The sequence below is a fragment of the Lissotriton helveticus genome, chromosome 5_1, assembly GCF_964261635.1.
Source record: "Lissotriton helveticus chromosome 5_1, aLisHel1.1, whole genome shotgun sequence".
Classification (NCBI taxonomy): domain Eukaryota; kingdom Metazoa; phylum Chordata; class Amphibia; order Caudata; family Salamandridae; genus Lissotriton; species Lissotriton helveticus.
Genome location: NC_136065.1, coordinates 1,900,890,615 through 1,900,902,970, shown reverse-complemented (window position 1 = coordinate 1,900,902,970; position 12,356 = coordinate 1,900,890,615).

Below are 12,356 nucleotides of genomic sequence, written 5' to 3'. Positions count from 1 at the left end.
CCCACACCCACATGGCCAGGCCCCAACACCACCCCAAAAAATCAAAAAACACACAAAAAACACCACAATCCAATGCCATCCATGCCCTAAATGATGTTTAAAATATTCAAGAGACCCCACAGAAAGCCTTGGTCCATGCACCACTGAGTACCCCTGGGCATAATGGATGAAACAAAGCAAGGCAGACTGGGTGCAGGCCTATGGTACAAAGCACCCTGCCTGGCTTCAAAATGGCCCCTTGACCCCCACCCACATGGCCAGGCCCTGCCTGGACCAGGCCTCAAAATGGCCCACACCCACATGGCCAGGCCCCAAAAACACCCCAAAAAAATCAAAAAACACACAAAAATCACCACAATCCAATGCCATCCATGCCCTAAATGATGTTTAAATTCAAGAGACCCCACAGAAACCCTTGGTCCATGCACCACTGAGTACCCCTGGGCATAATGGATGAAAGCAAGACAGACTGTGTGCAGGCCTATGGCACAAAGCACCCTGCCTGGCTTCAAAATGGCCCCTTGACCCCCACCCACACGGCCAGGCCCTGCCTGGACCAGGCCTCAAAATGGCCCCCACCCACTTGGCCAGGCCCCAACACCACCCCAAAAAATCCATCCATGCCCTAAATGATGTTTAACCCCTTCCATGCTCTTCATGCAGTACAGTGCTCCTGTGCTCATGACGAGCTACATCCGTTTTTATTGTTGTCCAGCACAGCAGGAAAATCTCCCTAGCAGCGATGCGGTTAAATTCAAGACACCCCACAGAACGACTTGCTCCATGCACCACTGACTACCCCTGGGCCTACTGGCTAGTGTGGCTTTACACGCACCCCAAAATTAAAAGAAAATTCCACATATAACAGTGAACTATTCAATTCCATGACATAAATGATATTTAAGTTCAACAAAACAAACAGAAACAGTTGTATCATGCACCCATGACTAACCCTGGGCCTACTGGATACTGTGCCTACCCACAATATATTTTTTTTAAAGTTATGAAAAAGTTAAGAAATTGTAGTTGCAGCAACTGTAATACCCCAAACAAACAACACCAACTTGTAAAATCTCAAATCCAAAAGTAATCCAAAAGTGATCCAAACAAAAAGTCCTCAAATACAAATATCCATCAGCAGCCACAAAAAGTAATTCTTCCAGCTCCAGATCCAAATGAAAAGTGACCAGGACATGGACAAAGCACTGGGAGGTGCCTGCTGGACAGGAACAGGAAGTTGGAGACTCTGGGCACTTCCTCCTCCCACCCCCCAAAAATGGACTCCTTGCACAAAAAAGTGCAGCCAAATGTCAATCTGAGGAGTTATTCTGATCCAAATCATCAATTTCAGAAGGTTTATGCTGCCTGTGGTAGATTTCTTGTGCAGAATTGCAATTTTTGCAAGTTCGGGAAAGCGAGCTGTTTAAATCTCCCGCCGGAAGTAAGCTGCGGAATGTGTGATCGCGGCACTTATGATGTAGTCGTGTTCTCAAACTCTCGCAGTGCAAGATGGCGGGCCGCTACGACGTACTCGCAGTGGAAAAGTCTTGCGCGATCACGCAGCTAGATCCAAATGGCGCATCAGACCCAAACTGGGAGGAAAAACAACTCGGAGAACTCAGAATCATGGTAAGTCAACAACGCACGCGCGAGATTGTATTTTTGAAGCGCGACCAAGCAAACAAATCCGCCAGCTTGCAAATTGCGGATTTTTGGGCACATTTGCGCGATTCGCGGACCGCAAAAATGACAAAAATCTGCAAATTCTGCAAGCGGAACGGATTTTCAGCCCACACTTAATTAGAACTACCCAGTGGCCTGCCACTTTGAACAGGTACACGACTGATCATTATTGACAGTTTCATATTGGGGCATAAAACATGTCAGGGTCAACCCAAGGGGGGGACGAGAAAAGGAACTGCGAAAACAAGAATAACAACTTATATTATTGATTGGTACAGAAACACCATGGGGCCATAACGAGGATGCAGAGCTGTTTGTCCACTTATGACATTGGCAACGTTTAGATCAATGAGGATGCTGATTTACCTGTTCATCCGTGACACTGACAACATCGAGATAAATCAGGACTGTATGTTCCCCAAGCAATTGAATGTTTATAGTAAGGTTCGAGGAATGACATTGAAATATTTAGATAATAATGATAGAAGGGTCAGCATCATGCACTGGTGAAACAATATGAATTTTAAAATACTACTGAAGGGGTATGATGATGATAACAGCACTACACACTTTGGATTCATTAGCACTTTCCTCTATATGCTGCTTGCTTAGACAGGGTAAGAAAAACTGCCCTGCACGTAGCACTTTAATCAACTCGAACTTTCTCTTAATATGCTGCTCCCTTCTGAGGAAGGATACAATAACTGCACTTCGCACTTTAAATAAAAATTGCACTTTGCAAATATGCTGCTTCGTTTGGGGTAAGACAAATAACCTCTTTGCATGTTGCACTTTAACAAGTTTGCACTTTGAGATTACTCTATTATTGCCACACACAGTACAGACATGGAAAGAATGAGTTGAATAAGAAGAGGGACTAAGAAGGGTAATTTCTCATGATATTCGGGGAGAAGTGCAGTACATTTTGTGTATATAATAATTAAAGTGGCATTAGGGATCATCATTATCTCATATATTATTTGGGCTTTCTTTTTTTAAAAAGAATAAGAAAAAAACAGAAAGAAAACAATAAAAATATATTTTTTTGAGGGGAAAACATTATTTTTAAAAAATCAATATAAAATATATACATTAATAAAACATTGAAGGAAATAAGAGAGTAAAACTGAATTAATAACAATGAATAGAAACAAAGATTAGAAAACACATGTGTTGATTACATTGTTAAACATGAGGTTGTTAATTGCAAATGGCGTGAAATATGAGCCAGCACATGAATTTGAATGTATTGCTCTAGTTGTCTGTCAAGGGTCAACAACATTGAGAAGAGACAGAGCGTTTACCAGTCACAATGCGGAACCCAAAGTGGCCCAGTAGAAGGCAATCCACCGAAGTGTGTGTGTGTGTATATATATATATATGTTTACATATATATCTATATATATATATATCTCTTCGTACCAAACTGGTACCGAGCAAGAAGGAGCCGGCACACGGAACCTAGTGAGTGCCTCTTTCCTGACAGCTAAACACGCAAGCAGGATACATTAGTATCACGCTCGCGGACGGGAGTTAAGTCAGGGCATGCCCAACAGCAGCTGCTGAATAGGGCACCTTTGCTCTAATCAAAGCGAATACCCCCAAACCACAGCTCCTTAAAGACTGGATGCTAAATACCAACGAGTGTTCCAAGAACATGCTATTAATGTTGATTAAGAATACATGGGAATAACACAGTGAGCTGATGATACAGATTCAGTCTCTTTTGGATGAAATACAGAAAGAGACAGATCAGAATGAGGCAAAAAAGACACTTGAAACCATCAATGAAAAAATTAGAAAATTTGAAGTAGAGATCATGGAGAGAAAGCAAAGAAAATTTGAACGGGATGAAAGAGACTATAACAAGGGCAGAATACTGACTTTTGCAAGGAAATTTGATAAAGCCAGGGCAGAAATTACAAGAGATAAAGCCTGGGCAGAACGGAGAGAACCACCTACACTTCAACGACGGATCTGAGCTCAGATCTGGTATCAGTGGACAGCAATGCATCAGACCCACAAGAGATGACCGCTTTTTCCAAGGAACTGTGCCTCATATAAAAAAACATGGAACATTCAAACAGGGGGAAACCCAGAGGAAGAGGCAGAAGGGGAAAATCAAAGCAAGAGGAGACAAGAATGCAGAAGGAAAAAAGAACACTACTGGCATGGGAAAAAGAGGCCAAACCATGAAGAAGTAACTATGGATGACAAAAATGAAAGTACGGTAATTAACCTTTCGAATAGGGTTATCACAGAGAATGAGGAACTGGTATTAAAACTTGGCATGTCATTTTGTCGTGATCTACCATTGGATTATGCTCAAACACGGGTAGATCTTTGTAAGTTTGTGTGTAAATTAAAATTGTTTAGAGTCCATTCGATGCGTAGGAAAACCTATACACAGTCTCTGAGTCACCCAGTAACAATAGGAACATCTACACTTAACATTGGGGACATACAAACCATGAACACTTTACATGGCTTAATTTCTGAGACACCCAGTGCAGTAACAGAAGGATCTCCCTCTATCTTGAATCCCTTTGATCCCTCTGACCACACACGGGAAGAAGATTTGAGACAGACACTTGGAATTTAAACCAGCTTGTCCAGTAGAACTGACTTCAGACCCACTTCCAAATACATCACCCAAATTCCGAAAGACAATATAGAAGTCTTTCATGAGATAGTCATACATGACCTTTCCAAACTCTTGCAGGAAGTACCCAAAAGAAGAAATATCTCAAAAGAACAATGGGAAGCCATCACTGAACTATAGAAAGACGATGGCATTGTAATCAACCCATCAGATTAGGGGGAAAATGTATTCATCATGAGCAGGGAGAATTACGTCAAGGAGGCCAACAGACAACTTAGCGATACCACCTGCTATGAAAAGGTAGATAATTCCTACCTAACCAAATTACAAGAGAGGTATCATGACATGCTCAAAAAGTTTGGTGACGAACAACTAATCAGCTGGGATGTTAAAAATAGCAATGTGTATGTACATAAGCGGCGTTCATTTATGTTCACAGTACCCCTTGGTGTAAACAGAATGGATATCGTTAAAACTCTGACTGTGTTGTCCCACTAGCATAGACCCGTGCACACACGTACACGACAGCCACTTTAGGCACCATGGTCTCTCAGTTTGCGGTTGATCGCCAGCGCCCCTTCCCTGACCCTGCAAGCTTCCCCCATGCACCCTGGCTGCCCCTCTCCCACATGCGCGAGTCATGAGCCCACCCCTCCCGCATGACTCTGTCCCTAAGAATCGCACCCCGCGCATGACCAACACCTCCTGTCCCTCCATGAATACCCCTCCTTTGATGACCTCTTCCTCTGAGCCTGAACGTCAGCACTGACCACTGGTCATCCCTTAGCCTGAGGATACAGTTTATTGACCACTACTTTATGCACTCGTCTCTCTTGGAAGAAGCTACTATTGATCATGGCCACCCCACCCCCTGAGACTCGATCAGGCACACACATTCCAAAGGAATCAGCAGAACACTCAGCTGCGTGACAGCCCCTCCTATTGCATGGAGGATAAGGGCCCTACTGTAGCCACGTGTTGAAATACCTTCATACTATACAAAGCGTTGATTGTAATAAAGGATGCCTGTGTGCCACAAACCTGTGTATAAAAGACGAAGCCTCAGAGAAACTTGTTAGAGCACCTCCCGAAGACACTATGCGAGTGTCCCAAAGGACAGGCTCTCCTCATGAGTAATAAACCTTTTTCCTTGTCTTCCTACTTCCAGTGCCCGTCTCTTTATTTGGTAACTTCTCAAGAAGGAAACAAAGAGTCGCCCTGCACCAGCAGCCTGGGCATCGGGTGCGATCGGGGCTGACTTTCCACAATTGGCGTCCCAAACGCGGGGCCCATCAGCGACACGTGGATCCAGTGGGAGAGGTCCCGACGACAGAGTGAACGACTGCAACGATCGGAAGAGCTCCTGTCCGATAGACCCTCGTCTGACAGCCGATCATCTGAACTTCACTGATTCCGAGCAGACCTCTCCCGAGTGATCTACGGTCCTGACTGGGAACCACCAGGAGTGCCGCGATAGCAACAGAGAATAGAGGACGATCGGGCGCTGGAAGCGGAAGACGAAACTGTCCATGCGGTCCGGGTAAGGTCGTGACACACGACAAATTGCGAAATTGATTGATTGATTGTTTGAAAATACTAGTATTACCTATTGATTGCTTCTGGGAGATTCTCTATTTGCAAACAAACACAGAATCGCCATACTCTGTTTAGTCTTTGCAGATAGTGAAGGGTAGGCAACGCAAAACTTTAACACGTCGTGCCTATTTTTTTCTCCCCATTGATTGATTGATTGAATCGAGCATTGAATTGTTCGAAGTTGGTTCTCTTAGGAATCTTCTCTGCCTGCAAACGGGGAAGAATAGGAATATTCTCTCTCCCTTTGCAGAGAGTGAAGGGTAGGTAACGCAAACCTTTAACACGTCGTACCTATTTCGTTCCTCATTGATTGATTGTTTGCCCGAACATTGACTGTTTGGGAATTGGTTCTTTTTGGAGGTATTCCCTGTTTGCAGAGAAACGTAGGAAAAACTTTTCAAGTAGTGAAGGGTAGGTAATGCGGACCTTTTGTCCCCCGTTGTAATCTGTCATGCCTACCTACTCCCCACTGATTGATACGCCAGTTTCGCCCGGACCATTTACTAGAGGAAGATCATCTGGCCCGACCAGAGAGCACCCCTAGTGAAAAGGACATATACACTAATAACGAAGTGATCACTGTAACCTGTTAACAGAAAACTTTAGCATGAAACAACCTGGAAAGAAAAGAATAAGGAGAACGAAATCAGTAGGCCACTGATGAACATGAACTTTTATTAAATAACAAACAAAGAAACGATAACAATACGTAATGATAAAACCTATTAATGCCCTAGAAACAAGAAAACGTTAGAAATAAGAACGGTAAACTGGGGAAAATGCAAGTCAGCAGAACATCCGCCCCCACTCTGGAAACTTCCAAAGTAAAGCGGGGTTGCGGCTACGCCCAGCCGGAAGCAACCCATATAAGGCGGGTCCTGCTGCCAACAGTCGGCCAGGAGATCATCACGTAGGGTGTAGCCGGAGGAGAGGCCGAGGCCAGCGGAACCCGACCAGGGGATTGCCTTGACAACGCCGGAGAGTTGCAGGGGGGGGAATGTCTATGTCCTCGACCCTCCCCTCTCTCTCCCAGTCCGGCCACGGTGGCACTTGAGAGTTGCAGGTAGTCCCCCCACTCTCTCTCCCGGCCCGGCCACCAACGGCCGGGGGGGGGGGGCTGGGGCCGATGGGATCCGGCTGCAGCCGATGAGCCAAGGAACCCGTTTATGGAGCCAGAGCAAGGGGCGTCCGGCCGACATCCACCGGAAGCCCGGCCCAAAGACGGACGGGACATTTTTTCTTTTCTCCTCCGTAATGGCAGCGACAACACGCCAGGCGCCACTTCTTTCCTCTATAATTGCTGCGACAACTCTGGGGGGGATGTCTTGCACATGCCACCGACCCCCCCCGTCCTCATCGCCTGGTCCGGCCATAACAAATGTCAAGCGAGACGCCGTGGGGTGCACTGGGAGGGAGAGACGGTGCGAACAGGCCTCTCCCGCCTCCCCAGGTGGAGGCTTCCCAACTGCACCCTCAGCGCTCCAGGCGCCTGGAAAAGGGTTCTTCCACTGTGGCGATGCTGCAACGCCTCGCCCGGCAGGTGGGAGCCCGTCCGCTCATTTGACCCCGCGATCGCCGGTAACTGCCGAACTCTCAAAATGGCGATCGACCTGGCAAGAGCGGGCCCAGCATGAAGGAATGGCCCGGTCACTTGTTGACTCCACCGTCATAGTTCTCCACAACCTTGAAGATTCTAGAGGAGCCGCGGGAGTCCCCGACTCCCGCAAATACCCCCGATGGGGAGTGACTGCCATGATTGCCCACGGAACGTTGGAAATGTAGCCGCAGGACGTCGGCGCTCCCGTACTGGCGCCAGCCTCAGTTTGAATGACTAGAGTCCTATAGACCACCGTTCGGATCAGTTCCGGTGGAAGCACAGTATGACCCGGTAGGAACATTGTTGCCTTCCCCCCCCCTTTTTTTTTGACTGATGGTTCAAACCACCGATCCTTTCTTTTGCCCTTTAACGGAACTTTGGACTGCCAAAGGAAGCTCTGGGCCAACCATGAGTTAGTAGAGATTTAGACTATGCCTGAATCTGCCTGACTGCACTCAAAATGGCGCTGATGCAAATGAAACTTTCAACTCCTTGTTGTACCCCGATTGTTCGGCCCTGGTGTCATGAGATATGTATGAAGGTTTTTTTTACCACATGAATTGATATAGGATGTGTACTGATTACATGTTCGGACAATTAATGGATTCGGGATGTGTACTGTCAGTTCGGAAAATGAATTGATATGGGATGGGTACTGGTTATAGGTTCGGACAATGAAGTGATATTGGATGGGTACTGATTATGTGTTCAGACGATGAATTGACATCAAATGGGTATTGATTGAACATTCGGACAATGAATTGTTGTTTAAAGTTTTGCACATCATGATTATTGAAAGTTGGAAGCCCAACACTTATGACACTCGCTCACACTGAAGTCTCGGCATAATTTTATTGCGCCTTTCGCACTTTTATTGTGAAATAAACGACCACCGACTCCGCTCCAGCCTGCTCCGTGGCCGGTCCACGGGGTTGTAGGCCCGTATTTATGCACCGACATTCTTATTACAGATTTTTTGAGAAAGCAACTATAGTTGTCCGTGTAAATTGATAAAGTCTTGAATGAATAATCCCTGTTTTTCGATATAACTGAAATATAGGTGGAATGACTAAGCTCGATTAGATAAAGGGTTGAAAAGGTATAGCACGTAGAAATATTGCAAATATGAAGGGTCGAATTTTAGTTGTGTATTTTTCCTTTTTATACAGCCAAAAGCAACAGCTGAAGATCCAGGTATTTAGCCCATATTTTATATGCTACCTGTATAAGAAAAATCACACTAACGGTCCACCTGGGCTTAAACGCCCCAGTTGGCAGTGACTGCATCCTGTGGAAATAGGCCGAGTACGCAGTAAGTAAAAACCTTTCTGGGTTTATGCGCGCGAGTGCGTATCAATGTAGCCTGCTCTCCCTTCCCTCCTTTTTCCCTCTCTCTGCAGGTCACCTCGGAATGCCGACGAAAATGGTGATCCAAAAGACGAAGAGACGGGAAAAGGGGTCTGATTATAGTACCTAACCGAAAAGTCTAGGGTATTTCGAGGTGGGGGTTACACAAGTATTCTCCGCCGAGAGGACTAGGGATATTGCCAATATTTGAAAACCTACTACCTCCTTTTCCGCATCCTCATAGGCATATAACTAAAAGCTGCCCCATTGCTCTCCAATTGACACCAACTGTTGTCTCAGCCTGGAAACGCACTTGCTAAAAATGACTCGAATAAACCTCCGTGAGCATTAGCCCGACCAGGTTAGTTCATGACCAGTTGCCAAAGGCGTAAGTGTGTACAATCAAAGCCACCAGTAAGAGGCAGCCAACGGATAAAAGATAAGAAAAAGGTAAAAAGAGCTTAGGATGATAAAGATGCTCAGCACACAGAAAAGGATAATTGTGGCCAATAACTGTTTTATGTTTTGTCTTAGATCTTTTTATGTAATACCTGTACTGTCTTCCCCGTCTGAGTTTGTGTGTACGTGATGTATGGATCTACGTCGTACCTCCGCTTGTGTTTACGCATTACTTAACCCCTGCCGTTCTAGGTTGTGTGCGCACTGAATGGACCATTATTGTACACGTCTCTCTCTCTCCCCACGGCATACGTGTACCGAATGGTTCGTTTAGAGTACGACTCTCTCTCTCTCTCTCTCTCTCTCTCTCTCTCTCTCTCTCTCTCTCTCTCTCTCCCTCTCTCCAGGAGCCCCCCGTTTCCTCTTTTTCTTGTATGGTGGCGTTGTGTCCCTCCGACACAAACATAATTGGGTTTCCTCGAACGCAAAGGTGTTCAGCAAAATTTACCAAAACCAAAACGATTGAGACTTGCCATATTACTACCTCTCCCTTCTGCAAACAATAGAACCCGAGTTGGTAATGAAGGAAAGGACGGGTAAGACGACGGATGTCCCCTAATCTGGCCTTTTATAAGGGAACTATAACGTCAATGGTCTTCTGTTTCTCAGCTCGTTAGAAAATGCGATCCCCAATGCCCCGATTGCCCCACCCCCTTGCACCTAAGTGCGGATGTCCAGAGTACCCCACTTCCCCCGATCGACCCCAGCTCCCTGTCCAAAAACACCCACGCGCCCCCGATCAACCCTATGATAACTCCCCTGCTTGCAAGAATTAGCCAACCCCGAAGGGAGATGTGATATTGTCGATACTTGGGTTAAAGGGAAGAACGAGTCTCTCCATAAGGACTCGATTTTTTGTAAACTTAATACATTTTGTACAAAAGTTCAATTTCTCTTATCATATGTCGCGAATGAACGCCAAACAAGTCTATGAATTCAATATGCAATGTCCTTCTACAGACTCCATAAATAACGACCTCTGACTGTGACCGATGAACCTATCCCCCACCTACTCAGGAATAGGGAAGGAATTCAAATGTATATCTGTTCTCCCGACCAGTTTTTCTAAAAACTTGTTTTTCACCCATTCAAAGATACAATCACCAAAGGAGAGGAGCTGGACGTGACGCACAGCCTGGCCACAGATCATGGAGCACGTGTGACGACCAAAGGTGGAGCCGCAGAGCAACGAGACGCGGGACGAGGCACAACTTTCAAGTTCAGCTGATAAAGAAATAAGGGGCTGCCTTGAAGCCCTCGACTTGCTGACCCACTCGTGCCTGAAGTCCCCGTCCCTTTTTGAGTCCGACTGATGGGCCTGCCTGCTCATTGTCCCTTGCTCCCTTGGTCCCTTGGTGTGTTCGAAGATCTGGCCCCACTCCGCCCTCTCCTCCCTCGATTATTCAACAAACTCTTTCATACAAAATTTGACTATGGACTGGGGTTTTGTCACGGAAAAAGAAAGACACGCAGGTGCCCAGCATAAGGCACCCCTAAGAAAATGAGTTAGGAAACAGGACTGTGATCTAACAGCAGAGGACTGATCGCACCCTGCAACGTGTAAGGACGAATCCGAGCTGGACCTATAGCTCCACCGCCGGTGCTCAGCAGCGCCAACAAAAGAAGACGGACTCTGTTAAAAGACATTGCGACAAAGACCCCCCTTTCCAGAACTTTCTATTTGCCCCTTGACTAAAATTACTTGTATCAAATTGAATACCTCCCTCAACCATTTTGTATTGCCTTTTCAGAAATGTTTCATCGGTCACTCATGTGGTTAGTTTTTCAAAAATCCCCTATAGTACTGACAAGCCGGAAGGTATCAGAGCGTTCTTTCTGTATATGATGTCACTAGAGAGAAAATGTGAACTTGATTTTTATGTGTCGGAACATTTTTCTTGATTCTACACCGACTAAAATATTATGCCGATTTCTAGGCTTGTATAAAGAGCCCAACAGATGTAAATTTACATGTGTTGTATTCTGCCTATCACATCGACTGTGTAGAAATTGAACGTGCTTATGTAAAAAGCGGCGACTGTTAAAAATAGCAATGTGTATGTACATAAGCGGCGTTCATTTATGTTCACAGTACCCCTTGGTGTAAACAGAATGGATATCGTTAAAACTCTGACTGTGTTGTCCCACTAGCATAGACCCGTGCACACACGTACACGACAGCCACTTTAGGCACCATGGTCTCTCAGTTTGCGGTTGATCGCCAGCGCCCCTTCCCTGACCCTGCAAGCTTCCCCCATGCACCCTGGCTGCCCCTCTCCCACATGCGCGAGTCATGAGCCCACCCCTCCCGCATGACTCTGTCCCTAAGAATCGCACCCCGCGTCTGACCAACACCTCCTGTCCCTCCATGAATACCCCTCCTTTGATGACCTCTTCCTCTGAGCCTGAACGTCAGCACTGACCACTGGTCATCCCTTAGCCTGAGGATACAGTTTATTGCCCACTACTTTATGCACTCGTCTCTCTTGGAAGAAGCTACTATTGATCATGGCCACCCCACCCCCTGAGACTCGATCAGGCACACACATTCCAAAGGAATCAGCAGAACACTCAGCTGCGTGACAGCCCCTCCTATTGCATGGAGGATAAGGGCCCTACTGTAGCCACGTGTTGAAATACCTTCATACTATACAAAGCGTTGATTGTAATAAAGGATGCCTGTGTGCCACAAACCTGTGTATAAAAGACGAAGCCTCAGAGAAACGTGTTAGAGCACCTCCCGAAGACACTATGCGAGTGTCCCAAAGGACAGGCTCTCCTCATGAGTAATAAACCTTTTTCCTTGTCTTCCTACTTCCAGTGCCCGTCTCTTTATTTGGTAACTTCTCAAGAAGGAAACAAAGAGTCGCCCTGCACCAGCAGCCTGGGCATCGGGTGCGATCGGGGCTGACTTTCCACAGGGATGAGAAACAGTTCTTGTCGAATGACACACCCACCATTCCAACGCTTTACCTTCTACCGAAGGTTCATAAAGACAGTTTGAATCCCCTCGGATGACCGATAGTGTCTTTCAAAAACAGCCTCCTAGAAAACACATCAATCAATGTAGAC